This window comes from Rhodnius prolixus, unplaced genomic scaffold (genome assembly GCF_049639745.1).
Source record: "Rhodnius prolixus isolate KJV_2025 unplaced genomic scaffold, Rpr scaffold_1, whole genome shotgun sequence".
In the NCBI taxonomy this organism is placed as follows: domain Eukaryota; kingdom Metazoa; phylum Arthropoda; class Insecta; order Hemiptera; family Reduviidae; genus Rhodnius; species Rhodnius prolixus.
Window position 1 is genome coordinate 46546951 of NW_027411581.1, and position 22358 is coordinate 46569308.

General features: G+C 38.3%; 2 protein-coding genes across 6 annotated transcripts in view; one reads left to right on the plus strand and one right to left on the minus strand.

Moving 5' to 3' along the window:
- Fife (regulating synaptic membrane exocytosis protein fife) overlaps positions 1 to 22358 on the minus strand; it is a 261312-nt gene that overhangs the window by 216738 nt on the left and 22216 nt on the right. The window lies entirely within an intron of this gene.
- LOC141461062 (odorant receptor 67c-like) overlaps positions 12976 to 22358 on the plus strand; it is a 58214-nt gene continuing 48831 nt past the window's right edge. The window contains exon 1 of the mRNA XM_074141740.1: positions 12976 to 13102. The gene's annotated coding sequence lies outside the window, so the exon portion shown is untranslated. The remainder of the gene's footprint in view (positions 13103 to 22358) is intronic.

Sequence of the window (22358 nt, forward strand, 5' to 3'; positions counted from 1 at the left end):
TGAACATACTTTATAGAAGCGCAAGTCCTTCTATAGAATTATTAACAATTAATCATTCTTTGGAGCTAAGCCTGATTCTGATGGGTTATTTGCTCCTTTAATAGCACCTCTATTCAAGGAACCTTATTTTTCATGTGAACAAAACAGAACCCTCACGCAAACGCGTACACTGTTCACACATGCACTTCGTTCATATAACTACATTATGTATTTGTTAACACATCACATATTCACCTAACACAATACATAAGTAAAACTTTCACTAGCATTCATGCAACTACACACATAAATACTTTAATTAAAAGTGTCCAGCAGGACAGTTGTATAAGGGTTGATCGTCGAACACATTTAAGCAGGAACATTCATAAGCATATATTCATTTCCATGCATAAAATGAGTTAAAATGGCATAAAGTTTCTATTTTTTCAATAAATTTTACAAACTCTGTGAACAGTTCCTTTGCAAACAACTCCAAGAAGCGGGATTTCCAAGTTGTGACTCTCGTGGTTTCAGCAGAGTACAGCAAATGGTCAGTTGATTCTTTGTAACCCCGTCGAAATCCTTCTGAATAACGTGGTACTTTATGAGGTGTGCTCTAAGCTACCATATAATGTCACATCTACATCACTATCGATTCCTTCGCCAATCAATCAGATTCTTCATTCCGAATATAACCTAAATGGTAACTCACCCATGATTTACGAAATGGAATTTGAAGGGCTCGGGCTGGCTCCCTCTAAAAATACTAAGTGCAATTTAATCTAACAAACATTAAGTAGTTGATGTGCTATATACAGTTTCCAGACTCCATTTCAGGTGTTTCTCAGATCGAGGACTGATTGGAGGGTGGACTGGACGGAGCAGTGCCGGAGAGGAGACATTTGGTTTAACGATGGCTCCAAGATGGACTGTGGGACGCCACCGTCTTCCAGGCCGAGGTCTTTGCAATTAAAATATGTGCTGAGGAAAACCTGCTGATGGATCTTGAAGGCCATCGTTTCCTTCATAGTTACCTCTTCCCTGGTCTGGGAATGCAAAAAAGGCCCTAGAACTACTGGCTCGGCACAATAAAGTTCGGTTGGAATGGGTGCCGGGTCATGTGGGGATTAAGGGGAATGAGACAGTTGATCAACTGGCCAGGAATGGAGCTAACAGTCCTTTCGTTGGCCCGGAGCCTGTCCTGGGGATCGGCTCGTGCGGCTCTTAGAGATTGGATCACGAGAAGAACTGGATGATGTGTCCTAGGGTTAAACACAACACGTGGCACGGTAGGTTCAGGAAGCATCTGCACAAGGTGAGGCTTATTAACTCGGAACCGTTGTGCAGACTGTGTCAGGAAGAGGAGGAGACGGCCTCCTACCTGTTGTTCGATTGTGTTGCAATCGAGCGGTTGCGCTATGAAACCTTTGGAACGTTGAGACCAAAGGAGATAGAAGCGCAAAAAGAACTAGTAGGAAAAGTCCTCAACCTTTTTAGAAGGGGAGGTTTTAACTGCTAGACTCAAAAGGGGAAGGCACAATAAGCCTCTAGTGGCTGAGGTGCCGTGGGGCGTAGGTCCCGTACCGTTTTCTAATTTTACTCTAAAGTAGTTGATGTACGTACATTACTGCTTGCGCTTAGACAAACAGCTCAATATCACGAGTACTTGATCGTATTTAAATATTGCTTAAATTGTATGTAAAAAATTATGGGATTTAAGAAAGCCACGATAGATCTTTAAGGTCAAAGTGGATTTGGCTTTTATTGAATGGAAATACTGGTTGTAAGGTTGGTGCTTCGCGAGGCAGCTGTCGTAAAAGTGACTGGGTAATAATGGGGCTAATTCTCTAACAAAATGTTAATAAAATCCGTAAAGGAATAAAACAGGAAAGGAAACAGGAAGTGCTTGTATATTTTTACTTGTGTGTGTATGTGTGAGAGGAAAAAAATCAATATCATCTGGCAAAGGAATGGTACTAAAACTCCTTGTTTTATACTCCATAAATCCTTTCTTAGGGCGCTGTCATCTAACCGGTCTCAAGGGTCCTTCAAATGCTCACATTATATTTCAGCACTTATTCGCTTCGTCTGTTCACCTTCACGCATTTGTGTCTCACCTTTTCTACCACATCTACTTGCATTAAATTAAATACAAGTTGGCCTTAATAAATGCTTTGTTTATTTTATCTGGTTCATCACTAAATTCTCAAAATTTCAGATCTTTATCTCTTAATTAATGTTGCAAAGCATTCCATTAATTTCTAAAACTGGCTCGCATATATTGCTTAGCTGCAGATAAATCAGTTAAAATGATCCTCATTTCCAAGAAAATATGTATATTTTTTAAAATTTATTTATTTTGGAACTGTATCTAGTACAATAGGCAAAAATGATGAGAGATATGGATAGCGCAAATACACATGCACGTACGTATATAAGAGCGTGAGTGGAGTGAACGACGACCATCCAGTGATGGAAGCCATTAGTTCGCCAGATTGGCAAGCTTATGCAGCTAGGAAGTCGGCGTTATATGTTGAGATGATCGCGTGGCCACCGCCGCTTTAGTCTGCGCTGTGGATTTGAAAGAAGTGTTGTAGTAGACATGTTGTGGATCAGAGGGTTGTAATTACTGTGTAGATTTGAGTGGAGTGTATCGAGATTGGGCTATTTCAGAGACGAGAGGAATATTTAGATCAGAGTGTATTGTGAGATTGGAGACGTAGAAGGGAGCGTTAACTATTGTTCTTAGAATTTTAGACTGTAAGGTTTGAAGTCGGTTGATGTTCGATTTTTTGGCCCTTCCTTAGAGTTGTGTTCCGTACGTCCATATTGGGGCAAGTAGAGCGGTATTTAGTGTTCGTTTGTTTGTCAGGGTCAGTTTTGAGCGTTTGTCCAGTAGTCTTTTCAACATTTTATACCTCAGATTGAGGTCAGTTCGTTTGAGTCTCATGTGAGGGTTTCATTTTAGTCTTTAGTCAAGATGTAGTCCGAGATATCGTACTTGGTTAGAAATTGGTATAGAAGTATTGTGGAAGGAGAGAGGAGGGAGAGTTTTCTTGTTTAAGGTGAATACTGTGTAATTAGATTTCAATTCATTCACTTTGATTCTCCACTTTTGTAGCCAAGGCTCTAGAAGATTGAGGTGTGATTGAAGTGTACGGCATGCTATTGCAGGATCCTAGATGAGGAGAAAGAATTTCAGTGTCGTCGGCGAATGTGAAAGTAATTGTAGTCGGGTGAGTTGGTAAGTCAGCAGTGTAGAGAATATAAAGTAAGGGGGCTAGAAAGCTTCCTTGAGGAACTCCAGCGAGTATTGGAAGGATAAGAGAAGATGAAGAACCTTGTTTAACTTGGAAGAAACGGTCGGAGAGGTAAGACTTAAGAATGAGATAAACTCAAACTAAAATATTGTAAAGTTTTTCCCAAAAAAAAATAACTTTACTTACACAACTAGTGCCTGCCACTAGTTATTTTAATAATATGTGGGTTTGTTTAAATAATAAAACTCGCTAAAGTTGTAAGTAATAACCTGATTTATTAACACGTTAACATTACTCACATTAACATTTACAAGCAACTAACGCTATTCATTACAGTCACCATTTACAACAGTCACAACAGTTTACTGTTACTTACTCACTTCGTAACGCCACAAAACTGTCCCCCGACTGACCACTGGTCCGCACTGCACCGAATTGCACTAGTCTCAGCTGCACTAACACAGCTCTACTCATCAACTGACTAATTGCCCAACTAGCTACCACTGAAGCACTCCGCAACACTGACTCTCCAAGACTAACTCATAAACTTGACTAATAACTATAAACTCTAATAACTCCTTAAAACTTGCTTGAAACTTGATTAACACTGACTCAATTGAAACTTAATTGAAAAACTGACTTCTCCAGCTGTGTCTGCCTCCTTTTAACTGCGTGCCTCCCTCCAACTGGGACTGCCCTCCTCCAACTCTCTGAGCATAAGTTTCCACGCCCTCCTGATGTTCATTGGCTGGAGAAAACATACTGCCACCACCTCAGCTGTGAGCCGCCTCCTCCCATTCTCCGTCTCTCTCCAACTCCGTCTGTCTCCCTCTCACCTGTCAATCACAGGCTGGGAAACACATATGCCACCACCCCAACTGAGGCCTTTCTCTTAGCTGGCTTTTACACAGGTCACTAACTCCTTGAACAATCTAGCCCTTTCCTTTCTAGTTCAATAAAGACCGGCCCTTTTGTCTACACAGTGGTGGCCTGTTACCGGCTTTAGTCGCTTAACCCCTAGAACAATCTAGGCCTTTCTTTTCTGCCACAAGTAGATACCGCCCCTTTTGTTTATGCAGTGGCGGCCTGTTACTGACTTTGGTCGTTCAACCTCTAGAACAATCTAGGCCTTTCTTCTCCGCCCAGGTCAACTTCGTTACACTGCCCCCCTCTTAGAACTGTTCGTCCCGAACAGAAGTCTCCTTCGTGATGTAGGGCAGCAATCGGTCCAAGTGTACCACCTTCATCTTGGATCTGGGCGTGCGTTGAATTCGGTACACCAGGTCGTTGAGTCGTGAGACAATGGTGTAAGGTCCTTCCCAGTTGTTCTGTAATTTAGGGGATCTTCCCTTCTTGCGTACTGGGTTATACAACCAAACTTTCTCGCCTTCCTGGAACGTTCTTCCGGTGACCCGCATGTCATACCGTGTCTTCATCCGGTCACTTTCCAATTTTATCCTGTCGCGCACCTTTCCATGTATATCTCTCAACTTACGGCGAAGTTCCGCAGCATAACTGTCCATATCCGATTCTTCCGTCTTCGGGCCGCCAAATAACAGGTCACTGGGTAGCCGCAGCTCCCTACCGAACACAACGCTCGCAGGTGTTTGGCCAGTGGTCTCGTGAACGGCCGATCGGTACGCCATCATTATGAGGGGTATATGTTCGTCCCAATCATCCTGATGTTCATTTACCAACATCCTCAGATGGCCTCCTAAGGTTTTGATGAATCGTTCCACCATGCCGTCGGACTGAGGGTGCAGCGGTGTGGTCCTCGTCTTCCTGACACCGAGTATCTCGCAGACCGTCTTGAACAGATTGGACTCGAAATTCCTTCCCTGATCGGAGTGCAATTCCAGCGGTATTCCAAAACGGCTGAACATGTTGTTTACTAAAGCTTCAGCTACCGTGGACGCGTCCTGATTTGGTAAAGCGTAAGCCTCTGTCCACTTGCTGAAGTAGTCCGCTGCGACCAGAATGTAGCGATTTCCTCTCTTGGATTTAGGAAAAGGTCCCGCTATATCGATTGCTATCCTTTCGAACGGCGCTCCCACATTGTACTGTCTCATTGCACCGCGGGTTCTTCGGCTGGGCCCTTTACTTGCTACGCACTTAGTGCAACGTCGACACCAGTCTACAACATCCTCGTGATAGCCTACCCAGTAGAACCGCTGCCTCAGCTTGTCCAGTGTCTTCTTTACTCCAAAGTGGTTTCCGGTAGCACCTCCGTGCATTTCTGTTAGCACTTCTTCCCTCCTTGATGCTGGCAGAATCACTTGATTTTTCTTTTCCCTTCCGTCTGCGCTTTCCCAGGTTCGCAGCAACACCCCATCCTTAATGGTGAGCGAATCCCACTGGGCCCAGTAGCACTTCACGTCTCGACTTCCGGGCGCAATTTCCTCCCAGTCCGGTCTTGACCCATCTTCCTTAAACTTAAGCACTGGTCCGATGTCCTCATCCTTGAGTTGCTCCTCCCTAATCGCCTCAGGGCTCCATTCCACTCCTGGAAGAACGATGGTTCTTTTACATTGGCCCTGCTTCTTTTGCTCCGTCCTGCAACAGTGCTTGCACTCAGGGTTACACGGCCGTCTTGAAAGGGCGTCGGCATTACCATGAAGTTTTCCCTTCCGGTGGGCTATTCTGAATTGATACTCTTGAAGTCTCTCTATCCAGCGTGCTACCTGACCCTCCGGATTCTTGAAATTCAATAGCCAAGTCAGGGATGCATGGTCAGTCCGTAACAGGAACGGTTGCCCATAGAGATACTTATGGAAATGTTCCAGCGTCTTCACGATAGCTAGAAGCTCTTTCCTAGTGACGCAGTAGTTCTTTTCGGCCTTAGAGAGGGTTTTGGAGAAGTACGCGACGACTCGTTCTTCGCCATCCTGTACCTGCGATAGTACACCCCCTATCCCAACCATGCTGGCATCTGTGTCCACGATGAACTCACAACCAGCTCTTGGGTACGCCAAGACTGGGGCTGCTAATAAGGAATTCTTTAGTCTCTCGTATGCTTCTTGGCATTTCGGAGTCCATTCGAAAGGCTGCTCGTTTTCAGTCAACCGATGAAGGGGCCTGGCTATATCCGCAAAACCCTGAACGAATCTCCTGTAGTAGGTACACAACCCCAGGAAACTTCTCACTTCTCGTTTGTCCTTTGGAACCGGCCACGCACTCACAGCTTCGGTCTTCTCGGGATCCGTTCTCACACCTTCGGGGGAAACAATATGTCCTAGGTATTTCACCTCCCTTCTGAATAGATGGCATTTATTCAGGCTAAGCTTTAAGCCAACGCTGGACAATTTTTCCAACACCTCTCCCAAGTGCTCAAGGGGATCCTTCAGGGTTTTGCTGAAGATGATCACGTCGTCTAAGTATATTAGGCAGGTCCTCCAATGTAGCCCTCTTAGAGTGGTTTCCATCAGCCTCTCAAAAGTCGCTGGTGCATTGCAGAGTCCAAATGGCATTACGCTGAACTGCCACAAGCCGGTACCTGTCGAGAACGCCGTTTTCTCTTGATCTTCCGGATGTATCTCTACTTGCCAATAGCCACTCTTTAGGTCCAGAGTTGAGAACCAATTGGCCTCCGCTAAGGTATCCAGAGTATCGTCTATCCGTGGCAATGGATAGCTGTCCTTCTTTGTGATGTCATTGAGCTTGCGGTAGTCAACACAAAATCTGGTAGAGCCGTCCTTCTTCTTGACCAACACCACGGGAGAAGCCCAAGGACTGCTGGAAGGTTGGATTACCTCTCGTACCTTCATGTCCTCTATCATTTGGTCGACCTCCTGTTGTTTGGCCAACGGAATCCTCCGTGGCGCCTGCTTAATGGGCTGGTGATCGCCGGTGTTGATGCGGTGTTGTACTGTCTTCGTCCTTCCCAGGTCGTGGTCACCGCAGGAGAACACACGATGGTATTCGTGTAATAGCTGCTTAGCTGCTTCCCTTTCCTGAGGTCTCAGATCAACAACTGCACTTTCTATGAATTCGTCTACGACCCTAGGCCTTGGCGTAGATTGCTCCCTAACCAGATTTGCATTGGGTACCTCAGAGCCGGTTATCATATGGACCTCCTCGCATCTACCGATTATTGTTCCCTTCTTCAGTTTTTGGTCGAAGTCTTTGGTGTTCAAAAGTCTAGCCGGTATTGTATTAGTCTTAGCCGAGATGAGCGTCCGTCCTATGAGTATGCCGTTATCGCGCTGCGAAACCGGCTCTAACACTCCCAGTACTCCTCCTGGTTTTTCCTCCAATGAAACGGTGGCTATGGTTTCACTGCGTGCAGGTAACACAAGGTCTTCCAATAGCGTTGCTTGTCTTATCACCCCAACATCTTCCTTGGACATCTTGAGTATCGTTTCTTCGTTCCCAATTCGAATGGATCTTTCATCGAAATCCAGGACAACTTTGTGTGAATTCATAAAATCCATTCCCAATATGACCGGGTCCGAGATATTCGCTACGACCACCCGATGGGGAATCTGCTTAGTACCCACCTCGATGGTGACTTGGGCTTCCCCTGCGACTTCCATGCTGTCTCCGTTGGCCGTCACGATGAGATACCCTCTTGACGGAGTATGTAGTTTCAAATTCGGTATAAAGCCTTTCCTGACGATAGTATGGGTGGCTCCAGTGTCTACAACCATCTGACAGGCTTTCCCTGCTATCTTTCCTTCCAACAGTAGGCTGCTATCTTCACACTCTAGCCGTGACACCTTTATCTGTGTTGGGGCAAAGGAGAAATTAGCCGGCTTTCGCCCCACTAAGCCGACAGCTCGTCGTTTCCCTGACGGTCTTCTTCTTTTTGTTGATATTTGCGAGACGGAAGTGTGCATTGCCTCTTCACATGTCCAAACTTCTGACAATTATAGCATTTCAGGGAGTTCCTTCTGTTTAGATTAGAGGGCACCAGTCCTCGGATCTCTCGTACGAATCGCTCCAGAACCTCTTCGACTCCGTGGTTCGCACCATCTGTGCTTGGAGCGGCGGGCGGCTTCAAGTAGGTCTGTCTCACCCGAACTGGATCCCTCTGGATGCTCTTCTTTACTGTCTCAAACTCCAGAGCTCGAGCCAGCGCCTCCCCGAGCGTCTTCTGTTTGGCCAACTTAAGCGCCTGCTTTAATTCGGGGTCCTTCAGGCCGTCCGTGAAGGCGTCTACCGCAAATCCCTCCAATAGTTCGTCATCTACCCCGGGAAACGCAGCTCTTGCCAAGCGGTAGATATCCGCGCTGAACTGCTGGAGAGCTTCCCCTGGTTGTTGCCGCCTTGTCCTAAACTGCGTGCGGTATAGCTCCTGCATATGCCGGTCGCCAAATCGCCTCTCCAAGTGCCCCGTCAGGAGACCGAAATTCTGTCGGTGAGCCTCTGGAATACTCTGGAGGATGTCCAGAGCTTCTCCCCGCAGCGAAACTATCAAAGATGTTACCTTGTCTCGTTCCGTCCAACTATTTGCAGAAGCTGCCGCATCAAACTGCAGTACATAATTGGCCCATGATGAAGTTCCGTCGTAGGCTGGCGGTTTGATTCGTGGTCCGGCACCGTGCACGGGTCTTGGGCCTTCGTTTTCTGGGTGACCGGTCCCGGCACTCTCCAATCTTCGCCTCACATACTGTTCTACCTCGTCGATTTTCTTCTCCATCTCGGCTTTGCCGTCTCTCATTTCCTTCTGGACTTGATTTACTTCTTCTTGCATCCTACTTATTTGCCTGGTTATATCCCTTGTTAGTTCTTCTTTCATCTTTTCCTGGCCCTTGTTTGTTTCGTCTAGGCGTTTGTTCGTCTCATCTTGGCGCTTGTTCATCTCATTTTGGCCCTTTTCCATGCCTTCCTTCATTTCCTTCATCAGTGTCATTAACTCTTCCATGTTCCGCTTCCTAGTACTCACTGGCATATAACACTAGTCTGCCTTCCAAAACTTTCCAGCAATTCACACGAACTAATAGAATCAGCACTTACTCGTCTAGCGGTTTTACTATATCCCACTTCTGACACCAATGTAAAGTTTTTCCCAAAAAAAAAATAACTTTACTTACACAACTAGTGCCTGCCACTAGTTATTTTAATAATATGTGGGTTTGTTTAAATAATAAAACTCGCTAAAGTTGTAAGTAATAACCTGATTTATTAACACGTTAACATTACTCACATTAACATTTACAAGCAACTAACGCTATTCATTACAGTCACCATTTACAACAGTCACAACAGTTTACTGTTACTTACTCACTTCGTAACGCCACAAAACTGTCCCCCGACTGACCACTGGTCCGCACTGCACCGAATTGCACTAGTCTCAGCTGCACTAACACAGCTCTACTCATCAACTGACTAATTGCCCAACTAGCTACCACTGAAGCACTCCGCAACACTGACTCTCCAAGACTAACTCACAAACTTGACTAATAACTATAAACTCTAATAACTCCTTAAAACTTGCTTGAAACTTGATTAACACTGACTCAATTGAAACTTAATTGAAAAACTGACTTCTCCAGCTGTGTCTGCCTCCTTTTAACTGCGTGCCTCCCTCCAACTGGGACTGCCCTCCTCCAACTCTCTGAGCATAAGTTTCCACGCCCTCCTGATGTTCATTGGCTGGAGAAAACATACTGCCACCACCTCAGCTGTGAGCCGCCTCCTCCCATTCTCCGTCTCTCTCCAACTCCGTCTGTCTCCCTCTCACCTGTCAATCACAGGCTGGGAAACACATATGCCACCACCCCAACTGAGGCCTTTCTCTTAGCTGGCTTTTACACAGGTCACTAACTCCTTGAACAATCTAGCCCTTTCCTTTCTAGTTCAATAAAGACCGGCCCTTTTGTCTAAACAGTGGTGGCCTGTTACCGGCTTTAGTCGCTTAACCCCTAGAACAATCTAGGCCTTTCTTTTCTGCCACAAGTAGATACCGCCCCTTTTGTTTATGCAGTGGCGGCCTGTTACTGACTTTGGTCGTTCAACCTCTAGAACAATCTAGGCCTTTCTTCTCCGCCCAGGTCAACTTCGTTACAATATAGAAATTATTTTTGTTCGAACTCTTAAGTAAATAATCTACATCTAACGGGAGGCTGTTCGTATTTTTTGTTTAAAAAAGAAACTTTATAGCATAATGAAAAAAGTTATTACTGCTTTTTAATTATTTGAAAGTTACACCAGCGCCAGCTGCACTCAAAATAAAATAAAAAGAATACAAAATAAATGCTCAGCATGAATTAGAGATAATTAAGTGTAAACTCAGTGACAAAGTAGCTCCACAACCAGACAACTTAATGAAATAATAAAAAAAAAAAAGTGGAAGAAATAATACTGAAAACTGAGTGGTATGATAATACTGTGAGCCTGTCGTTCATGAATGAAAATGTCAACAGAATAGTAACTAATTGCTAACGAACGCCAAAGAAAAAATTAAATAATTTATTATTTAGAATATTTTTGTCGTTCTACTACCTTTATTAACTTCTAAGTTGTGCAGTTTTGTTAAATAACACTGCTGAACATTTAGATGGAATTAGCTTTGCATCCAATGCCACTGCCTTCCTAAAGTACATTGTGATCCTCCTCTCGACTACCACGCATTTGTATATAAAACGTTATTGTGTAATATGCCATCGTGAACGGAAATGTGTGCACTTGTGGTGAACTTTGTGCATGTGGCAAGCCCTTGGATAATAGCAGCTGTATAATTACCTCTGCCGGCGATAGGTATTGTTTGAAAGTTTGAAGGCCAGTTTTAGTGTGGTTAATGTTGTTGGTAGGGGTAATGAAGAGGGGTTGTGGTTGGACTACTTTCCCCTCCTTGTTCAAGTACTCTTTGTTGTCATTTTCTGATTAAAGTAAAAACATTCATTAGTAGTTCCACTTAAGTGAAATATAACCTATGTTACAAGATTTAAAATCGAGTATTACAGTTTCCTGAGAAGTTAGGCAAAATATGCATCATTAGCTCTTGTTTTGTTTTATTTTTTTTTCTTCAAAATGAAATATCTACATAAAATAATAATTATAAAGGGGTGGAAATCGGTAAGTAGTTATGAAGCGTAGATTTGTAAGTGTCAGATCATAAGATCGAATCCCACATGTAGCTACTTTTTATTTGTTAAAAAAAATGTTTACAGTAAAGTATGTGCTTCTGCCCCCGTACACTTCAGCTAATTGGTAGTTGGACGTTAAGCAACGCCTGAAGAAACAGGCGATTCCTTATTTTTTATTTTAATAACAATAAAAAGAGACTTAATAAGTCAGGAAACAATTCAGTAGTAAATATTTACATATATAATCGCTCAATTCGTAGATTTAATAGTCGTAACACAGTAAAGTTTAGGTAAACTAAATTTCTTTGTGTTTTCGTTATAAAAAAAATGACTCTAAAACTCTATTTTGGTGAGAATTCTGTTATGAAACTCTATTTCTTACTAATTAGCTGAATAGCTCTAAAATTATTTGTGAAAATATATAATAGTAATCTAAGTTTAATCGTGAAATCAATATGGGTGCGTAAAGTAAGTTTATAATACAAAGAAGTATAAATCCTCACATATTGTGTAGCGTTTTTTGGACTGCATAAAAGATAATAGAGCTAACGCAATGTGAATGTGTATTCGCTGAATACCCAGCGTTAGCCAGGAGTGACTCAAATATTTGAAAAAGCTTTGACCAAAGAAGGTCGTGAAACCAGAACCTAAAATGGCCTCAGATAAGGGTTAATGGGTGTGTGTCTCTAGGGAGAGAGAACGCACCGACCTTTGGGACATGAAGGGAGTCGCCCTAAATATAGTCGGTCTCTCTTTGATTATTGCGTCATAATAGCTAGTTAACGATATTTGTTCTTGCGTACTTTCAGATCAGGAGTTAAAATTGCAAAAGGGACTTGGGAGGAAAATTCTGGACCTCAGATAATAGGTATTTCCAACTTGATCTAAAGGGGTTTACAATAAGCTATCAGTTCAGCTGCCGACACTTAGATTCTATTTTCAGGAGAGCATCTTACAGCTCAATGTCCGCTGATAGATTGTGCTATCTGGAATGATAGAACACTCTCTGGAGGCTGATGCACTGCAAAAGCACCGGGCGCCATTGACTTCTGGTGTGCAGATATTGACGCATCTTAAGTTACAAAAACAAGTCATCATTTAGCTGTGGAGCGGGGGATCAGGCTCCTGTTCTACCCCTTTCAATTGAACAAAATGATAATGGCTAAAAAATTTATTTGGTTAAAATTTAAACAATCTTTTGACTATTATCACATAAAGAAAATGTACAAAAGATAACATTTGTTTATATGCAAACAAAAATATATTTTATATAAAGCAGAAATCAATGCCCCAGTTAGAGAACCAGCTGGAGGAAAACAAAGGTTGGGGGCGGCTAGTTGTAGTTATAATTAAATGGCAATTCTGAAACTCTGACTCTTTATGCAGCAGGGCTCCGTGGAGGTTTTGAATATTAATTAAACTAGGCTACCAGATCAGCTGCTCTTGTTATTGTTATTATTGCTTGTGTTACTCATTAAAATGCACAGTTACCTGGTTGAAATAATTAATTTATCGTCAATTATGAAACAAGTGCATAAAATATGATTCCAAACTGTGTTAATTCATTAAACGAATTGCATTCATGATGATTAGGTTTTAATTTTATTTAACCGATGAAGGTTCTTATTATCAATTGCGCTACTTCTATTTAATTGTCAGGTGTGATCCGTTTAGTGAAGTAAAACGGACTTTTTTTTTTAGCCAAACTGGTGAATAGGAACGTCAAAAGTGAAAGAACAATGATCAAAGTAAAAATTGAATTTTGGTGTTCGAGTTGATCAGAGGTTTAGAAAGGCAAGAAATATCCTCTATGGTAGCTTGGGAAAGCTTTGGCAGGTATTTTCAATCTCAGTCACGGTTATTTTTTAAAAATAATTTTTCTGCTTCTGTAGGAAATAAAATGCGACACTTGTAAGCTCATGAACGATAAATCTTAGAAGCCTCAAACTTGGTTTTGACGTTACTGTCGCTCAGACTAGTTTGTAATCAGTGCTAAAGGCGGGTATATAATCGAAAGAGTGCATTCGCAGGCTTGAATTAACCATGAATTCTGACTGCACTGCTTGTAATGATAGATTTTTTTCTTTCGCGCTAAGGCAGCTGCCCCAATTTGTCCTCCCTTGACGACGTTGATGGGTGGGAACTTAAGGAATCTGCTACATTAAGAACTGTCAATGTGGTACATCATTTCAATTTACACAACTATCCATCCGTATTAAATTTCTAGTGTTTTGAAAGTTCAAGTTAAAACAAAATCAGTTAACCAGATTTGAAACTTTTAGTCCAATAGGTCTATATTCCAATAGTTTATGGAGATCTCTTGTTCTATGAATACTTTACAGTCAGACCTCGATAGCTCTCCCTTCTACCCAAACCTTTTCGTCCTTCTAGCGTCCAGTTTCTGATTAAACACCATTTACTGAAGAAAGAACCCGTAATGTACCTCAGTTCTCAAAAAAACTCAATAATCTTCCCAAGAAAACGATTATTCTTTTAACCGCACTAAATATTGAACGGTATACTTTCCAGTCATGTGAGAACTATCCTGAATTTATTCTTTCCCAAAATTCTTTCTACTTTACTTAATTTTTCTTCCTACCTTTCTACTTCCACAGCCCCGAAAGTCCATTTGCCAGTACTTGGCCAAAATCTTGAAAAATCCTACTTAATCCTTCCTATACTTAATTTCTCTTATGTAATCCCTGTATACCAAGACAAGTTTGGGTCCTGACGTCATATTTAGCCAAACAATATTATCTTCGAGTTGTGAACGCCATTTCATCCTCTACTTAGAGGAAGGAGTGCCTTTCTCGATGAGAGACAATTCTTTGATCGAGTGTAGTACCCGGGTCTGTTCTAGAAACAAAATGGAATCTACTACCTTCTATGCTCAGGTTGGTACATTACTCTCTCCTATCTTAGAGCCGATGCGGGGCTTTCCGAAAGGCAATATTATTGGCATCTTCTTAACTCAATATACGATAACGGATTTTCCTAATAACCGAGAAAATATCTCTCTCACCTACGCCTGGACGATACTGCGATTCTTTCATTGTGATCCTGTAATGACCCACCGAAATCTTTAGTACCATTCATCTCAGTAAAATGGATTAAAAAGGAAAAACATCTTACTGAAACCGAAGTCCAAACCCTTTACATTTTGCTCCGATGTATCACTCTCACTTTAATTTCCATTCCAACTGTCAATGTAGACCGCTACCTTTTGCTGTTACAGAAGAAAAATTGACATTTTTACACTTCAATAAAAAGAACTAAACTCAATTTGTGTTTCCGCCTTTTGAAAAGACTACTTGACATCAGATGCTAAACAGACAACAGACTCTAAACAATTACAACTTATATACTATACCATTTAAAAAACCTATCTGAGCGTACGGAATTGAACTATAGGTTTTAATCTAATGCTATAACCTCCAAAAATTACGATCCGTTCGATGCTAATTCTTCCTTACAATAAATAGCTAATTCTGCTTTGTACGTATCCAATTTTCAACTACAGGCAGAGTCCTTGAAGTTTCTGACGACAACCTTGTCGACTCCTCTGTAAGAATTACCGCTAATTTCTGCATCCGATCCTAATCCATCAGTCCGTTACCTCTCATCCTATTTAGCCTCCCAGGTGATTAATACGACATTGACCTCGTGATTTCCTTTCTTCTAGCGTGGATAACACTTATCTTAGCGTAGGGAGTTCTCTTTAGTAATGCATCAGTTTACTCCTTAACAAAAACTTACAGTTTAAAAAGTTAAGTATAAGGGTTGATTAAACGCCAAAAGGTACACAAATCAGCAAGTACCCAACATTTCATTAATACTTCATTGATATTATTTAAGTAATTTTACCGCATTAATTTTCATTAATATTTTTTAAGAATTTATTAGATGTCACATACCCTTATGCTGGCCATTTTCATCTACAAAATATTTGTTCAAGTAGCACACCATTTAACTTAGATTGACTGTAATATCTATTTATCTATAATAATCAAACTATTGATTACAGGTGAAAAAGAAAACGTTATAAAAAATAAAAAAATATGAGGCTAAAAAATTCATAAATTTTTTTAAAAATTGCTTCCACCAACTTACATCAATGATTTTATTTATTTATTTTTATTTTTAAATAAAAATCGTCGGTTTAAGTTCATTCTTCGGTTAAAGTAATTGTTATTTTATGTAGTAGTGAAACGTTTGTAATAATAAGTAATAAATAATCTGGCTTTATCGCAAATAATATAGTTTTCTTCAATTACATTCTCCATCTAGGTGTTCTTCCCACAATGTTGTGTATATGTAATATAAAATAAATAAGATATGCATATTTTTAGGACAGCTAATTATTCCAGTATTTTACCATAAGTAAAATTAGGGGAACTAAATTAAATTACAATTGAGAAATGAATAAATAATGTTGAATAATCTACTTGTTATTAACTGTGTGTTATTTGTCCTCACGAATATTTCGGTAAGACGAATTCAAGACTGAAATATTGTTTTAAATCCTCCGTGATTCAAATTTAAACAGTAGCCGACTCTAAATTTGTCTTTTTCTAATTTAACATGCATGTATATGTGACAACTTCAGAATCAGAAGAATAATTTGGAATAGAGTTAAAATAAAGTACCTATTTATACGAAGATATAATATACATTTTATCACAATTATAACTATTATGAATGAACTGGCCAGCATAAGGGTATGTGACATCTAATAAATTCTTAAAAAATATTAATGAAAATTAATGCGGTAAAATTACTTAAATAATATCAATGAAGTATTAATGAAATGTTGGGTACTTGCTGATTTGTGTACCTTTTGGCGTTTAATCAACCCTTATACTTAACTTTTTAAACTGTAAGTTTTTGTTAAGGAGATTTTTGTACCTTTTGGACAGATTTTCCTTTTTGTCTATTAGCAAAGTTACATATCTGCTTTACAGATTGGATTTTTTTAAAATTTGGAATAAGCTATTCTATCATTATAACCTGATAAGGTGTTAAATCGGAACCGTAACTACCACTGGAGAGATCTTTTTAAAGAATGGTTATAGTTGCGGTCCCCAAACCATCCTCAATAACAATTTTTTTGAGAAAGCCTTTTTATATAAAATAGGAAGGTATTTGTACGTAAATAGCAAAATTAAACTGCGATTTCAGTACTTCCTTTTAAGAGGAGCAAGAAAAATAAACTGCGATTACAGTACTTCTTTCTAAAAGGCAAAGATTTTGAATCGAACGACAATTCATTGATGTAAATCGGTTCACTCATTGATAATTTTAACGATTGCAGTACTTTCTCTTAGTAGGTGTAAGAGCATGATGGCACTTCACAGCCACGTAGAGGAGCTTTAATCACTTCTTCGTGCTAAATTTTATCAAAATCGGGTTAAGCTTTGTAGAAATATTGGTAATAATAGTTTTAGAAAGGGCCTTATTTGGGTGGGGCAAACTCCCCTCCTTATGAGGCATAGCGTCGAGACTTTTAAAGTACAAATCTGTACAAAATTTCGATTCGATTGACACTCCATTCATGAAAATCGGTTCACGTGTCGATAATTTGAAACGATTGCTATACTTCCCCTTAACAAGTTTAAGAGCAGATCGTCGCTTTATTGTTAGGTAGGGGAGCCCTAACCCTATCATCCTACCAAATTTTATCAAAATAGGGCCAAGATTTACAGAGTAATTAGTAATAATAATTTTGGAGGGGGCCTTACATAAAGGGGGCTAACTCCTCTCCCATTCGATGTACAGGGCCGAGACCCCCAAAAGGCACATCTACATAAAGTTCCGAATCGAATGACACCTCATTCATGAAAATCGGTTCACGCGTTTAGGCGCTACGTTGTTTACAAAAAAGGTAACAACAAGAACAACAACAAGAACAAGAACAAGAAGAACAAGAACAAGAACATTTTTTGAAAAAGCCGTTTTTGCTCATTTTCGGCAACTTTTTTCTCGAAACCTATTAGATCTGGGTGGTTGCAAAAAAATTATAGTTATAAAGGAGAATTTGGAGTAAGATTTAAAGAAAATTTGGGAATTTTATCTTTTATAGAAAAATAGAAAAAAATTGTCAAAGTTGGGTGTTTTTCAACGTTACACTTTTTCGTGCAGTTTTTGATGGTCAACCCTTATACAACTGTCCTACCGGACAGTTTTAATTATTTGTACCACTTTTGCATAATTCTAATTCTTGTTATAAAAAGAATAATAAAAGTTATAATGGTTCCCAAGTTATTTTCACTGTCAGTTTGAAGTTAATCAAACTGCAATAATTGAAACAATTGCTTTGTTTAATTATTAAGTAAACAGATCAACTTATAAAATAAATCTTCATTAATATTAAATAATTATTAGTGAATAGTCTCAAAACATTACGTGACGACCGAGTCTCCACCAGCGACCCTAACGGCCACTCTGCACGCCAGTCTTACATGGTTCCACCGCTTTGTTACCTTTTATTTATGACATCATTTGTTTGCATATTTTATATTTTAAAATATAAATATTAGAATAATATTGGCGTAAATTATAAAATTCCCTGTCATAATAAAGTTTTGTGAATTCTCTTCAAACAAATTGATGTCAAATCTCCCCTAAGTTATAATGGTTCCCAAGTTATATTCACTGGTTGTTTGAGTTAATCAAACTTCGATAATTGAAACAACTGATTTGCTTCATTATTAAGTGAACAAATTTAAGATTATTTGAATATGCGTATAGGTACCAAGACACAAATAATTAGAAAGTGATTTAATCAAAATAAATTACATCCAAAATATCAGCATCAAATTTCACAAACTGGCCTTCAGTTAGCCAATCGTTTTAACACCATTTTCACTGTTATCTGATTTAGTGTCCGAAGGTTCTGATCCTAAAATGTCGACGAATAGCTGCAAAACAGCTTTACTAGATTTATTAGTAAGATAAGCTAATCGTAGTCGCCAATTATTGTGTGCTTGCTTATCAGCAGAGATCAGGCTGATCAGTCTTATTTAACTAAACAGCACAGTTTATACTTTTGGATTTAAAAAGATATTAGAACTATCAAAAAGGTGATGAAAATTAGATTTTTATTTATTTTGTTTGGCCGCCTCACAAATTTAAGAAAATATGTGTCTACTGTGGGCAAAAAAAGAGACACAATGCACTGACAACGTCAGTTTCTCTCATTGTTTCAACTTTGCATTTCTCATTTCGTAACATTCGCAAAATGTTTTATTTCGCACATTTTTGTGCGGTCCACGTTTTCTCAGAAAGTGATTAATAAATTATTCAATTAGTTGAGGTTAAAACCGTTTATGGATGGTGTGGCCGTGTATAGAACTGGCAGAGGTCAGCATGGAAACAAGAATTGGAGGGATCTGTTTTTTCAGTATATGAAACTTTTACATCCAAGGCAGGAAGCCACTCTTCCTAGTTCAGAAATAGCACTCCCTTGCGGTCTAATATATATTTCAACATGCTGATGTAGCATTCCTGCCATCTACTTTCATTTCATTAACTAGTTTTGAAATTAATTCTTAAATGGTGGTGAAATGTTTCAATTGTTTCATTCAAGTAGCAGCACTAAGTTTATGTTTTAACGAGTTAACCACTTTTGGGGGGCAGCAAAGATTAAAAAATAAGTAAATACTTCATCAATGTTCTGAACCTTCACCTCCAACCTAACCTTTTTTAAACAAAACCAATTTCCACATAAGTAATGTAATCGCCTATTTTCTCAGGAGGGTTAACGTTCAAGTACCAAATTAAAATACATTTTGTATATTCCAAATAATATCTATAGATCTACGAGTATTTAAGGTACATTTACAAAGAGAAGAAAAATTTGATTATTTTCTATTTTGGGTTAAACGAAGAGGGTCTCGGAGGTGATACTCTTACGACCTGTCCTTTTATTATTTCTTCCTGAAATTGCTTAAAACTAAGCGGACAAGCCCAATTAGATTGTCAAGGGGTTTAAAGACTTGTGGGTCCACTTTGTCGCAATAATAAATAAATGTTTCACAAGTAGCTGAAAGTTACTAGCAGTCTTACAGCTATGATAAGACAACATATAGTGGTTTTTTACCTATATACTGATATATTTCCACACAACTGAAATCATATAATTTTAAATATACAATGGAATACTTAAATTTCAATAATTTCGCTATTATTACGAGATTTAAGGTCACAGTGGTTATTTAACCTAACGAATAGAATATTAGAATACTATACTTTAAAGTGCAATCAAAATATCAAATTATGAAGATATCCCAACATTAAATCTCCGACAGAACTAAAGATTAAAACTTAACTGCACGACGAAGGCTGGGAAACTGGCTCGTTGTTAGGTTAGCTCGTTTTCCTTAAATACCTTTTACCGAAGTGCCACAAGTGCCAGTACCTCTAGTAGCTGTTGCTTTTCCTTTAGCCTGTCGCCAAACATAACAGCCTTTTTGACGTCATTTCTTACCTTAAGAGATTTCTCTATATTTATATAAATAATCTTTCGTAAATTTACCTTCAACATTTCCATATTCTTCTAATTCCATTATTATTTTAAGCTGTTTAATTTGGGAGATTGTAAATGGTAACCATTAATTAAATGAGTCTATAATTTGGGTTTTAAAATCCGCTCAAATTATCTGTAGTAAGTTATTATTATCATTAAAAATTTTCTAATCTTAGAGATGTGTCCTTAATTACCATAATGTTAATATAAGAAATTAATTCACTACGAAATTAGTACTATAGTTATTTATGAGATTTGGCCAAATGAATTTAAAATAATGTGGGTAGCACTTATAATAACTTGACTCTTAGTAGTTAGTTAACACGAAAACGAATAAGCATATTTTGACGTTTAAATAATTAACTGTCCACCGCACACAAATATGTTGCATTTTCATTCTATATTTCTAAACAATTCACAAAAAACATTTATTAAATATCCATTAAACTGGACAACGAGCAACAAAGTAATTGGACAAAGTAAGTCGCTCAAAACCCCATCGTTACATAATTGGGCTCGCCTAATTAGGCTATTGCAACTAACAAGTTTATGTAATACTGCAAGAGATAGATAGAAATTATAACAACCTGAAAAGAAAATTTTTAATAAAGGTGGAATCATGAAAAGTATTGCTGGTTGGGAAATGACACCACTGGGTGTGGAGCAAACTATAATAAGGCAGAAGGTGCAATTCTGTTGCTACAGTTTTATGATGGCGCACACTTTACAGGCAATGTTACGAGTTAATAAAAAGAATTACGAAATAGAAGAAGATGTGTCCTTTAGAATATAAAAGAAGGTGAACCATAATTAAGGGAGAAGCGGTGATAATTAAGCTTGTGTTAATTCACATCTAAATTAATGCAAAAAGAGTGCGAATTTTAACTTTAATTGAGATGAAAAAATGAAAAAATAAGAACCTTCATATGATACTTTACTAATTTTTTTAAAATTTAATTTAATTTTAAAAAAGCGTATCAATATCCATGGTCATGGCGCCTTATCTGTGTGATAGTTATGTATTTCTTTAAAATAATTCTAAAGAAGTTTTAATAACTGGAAAAAAACAAACGTTTAGTTGTATGGTTTTATATACTCTTAAACGTTTTGTTTTATGTTTTAGATTTAAAATTAAATCAGAAAATTATAAAACTATTTAGCTCTAAAATCAGCCACCGAAAAATAGATACCTAAAAATAAAAATAAAGCAACTTATCGGTATTTTTTATTTAATTTATCTAATTCGGGTAGAACAAGAAAAAAAAGATTATTTTTCTGCAACCATGTAGGGAAGTTCTCATTACTCAATTAAAATCAGCTGTGTAATGCCCAACTTCCCACACTAGTGGGGGAAATTCCCATTAGTGTCACTTTCCGCACAAGTGTGTGGAAAAACTTTATTGTGCTTCCTTGATATAAGAAGTTTTGTTATTAACATAAATATTTTCTGTAAAACTCTAATAAGCTTATTTAACGTAACTAAATAATTAAAAAACGAATATTAAAAAAATAAAATAAAAATTGAAAGGAATATAGAAATAAAAATAATATTTTAATAAATAATTAGATATTTTTAATTATAACAGTTAAAAAGGTTATAGTGTTACCTTATAGAAATTTAAAATGGATTCTAGTGATTCCTGTTTAGAAAACACTCCTCCATCAATAAAAGAAACAGCAGAAAATGTAATAAGTAATGTAAATACGTAAGTAATGTAAATAATTGTAATATAACAATAAATGTTTATAATAAATAAATTACTTTTTGTAGACTGTAAAAATGGAATTTTTAATTTTTTTAGTTAATAAATCTAATGGTTGCAGAAAAAATATAATATTTAACTCTAGTGTAAAGTATTTTCCTCACACTCGGCAATTTGCACTTTGATTTATTAACAGCAATTAACCCTGCCTCGCGTGAGGAAAAGTACTACTTTCCACACTTGTTAAATAAATAACTATTTGTCCCAACTCATAAAAAAAAAAAATTAATAAAAATTAAGTCGATTAAAAAGTATTTTTAGAGGCTCTCAGTTCTGTAAAGCCTCTGGTAATGGCTTTACAGTCGTTACTATTCAAACAAAGCTGCGAAAGACCTTAATCACTCAAAACTGTAAACGTTCCGTAAAAAGCAGCAATTCGTTAAATAAAACGATCCTGAATGTCCACACAATCCCATCTGTGAACGTTAGCAGCCTACATAAAATGCGAACTAAATCCTAACAAATCCCTGTACGTAGTATTTATCTTAAGTAAAAAAAAAACAGTTCCCCTTTACTATATACATATTTTATATCCCTACAATTCTCTTATTCCATGCTCTGAACCAAGTCCATTAGGGTGATTGTATACATCACGAGATATTGACATGGATGATCACAACAGATTTGAGCTAACATGCTTTTTTTTTAAAAAAAAGTCATCCACCCTAATTGCTAGATTTGCTAAGCCAGCAATAAAAATTATTTATAAATACATTTTATTGTGTTAATAAAAGGAAATTTCTGCTTTTATTTACTCATAAAGTAATCTAAAACGTTTTTCCTGAGAATTTATGGAAAATAAGTT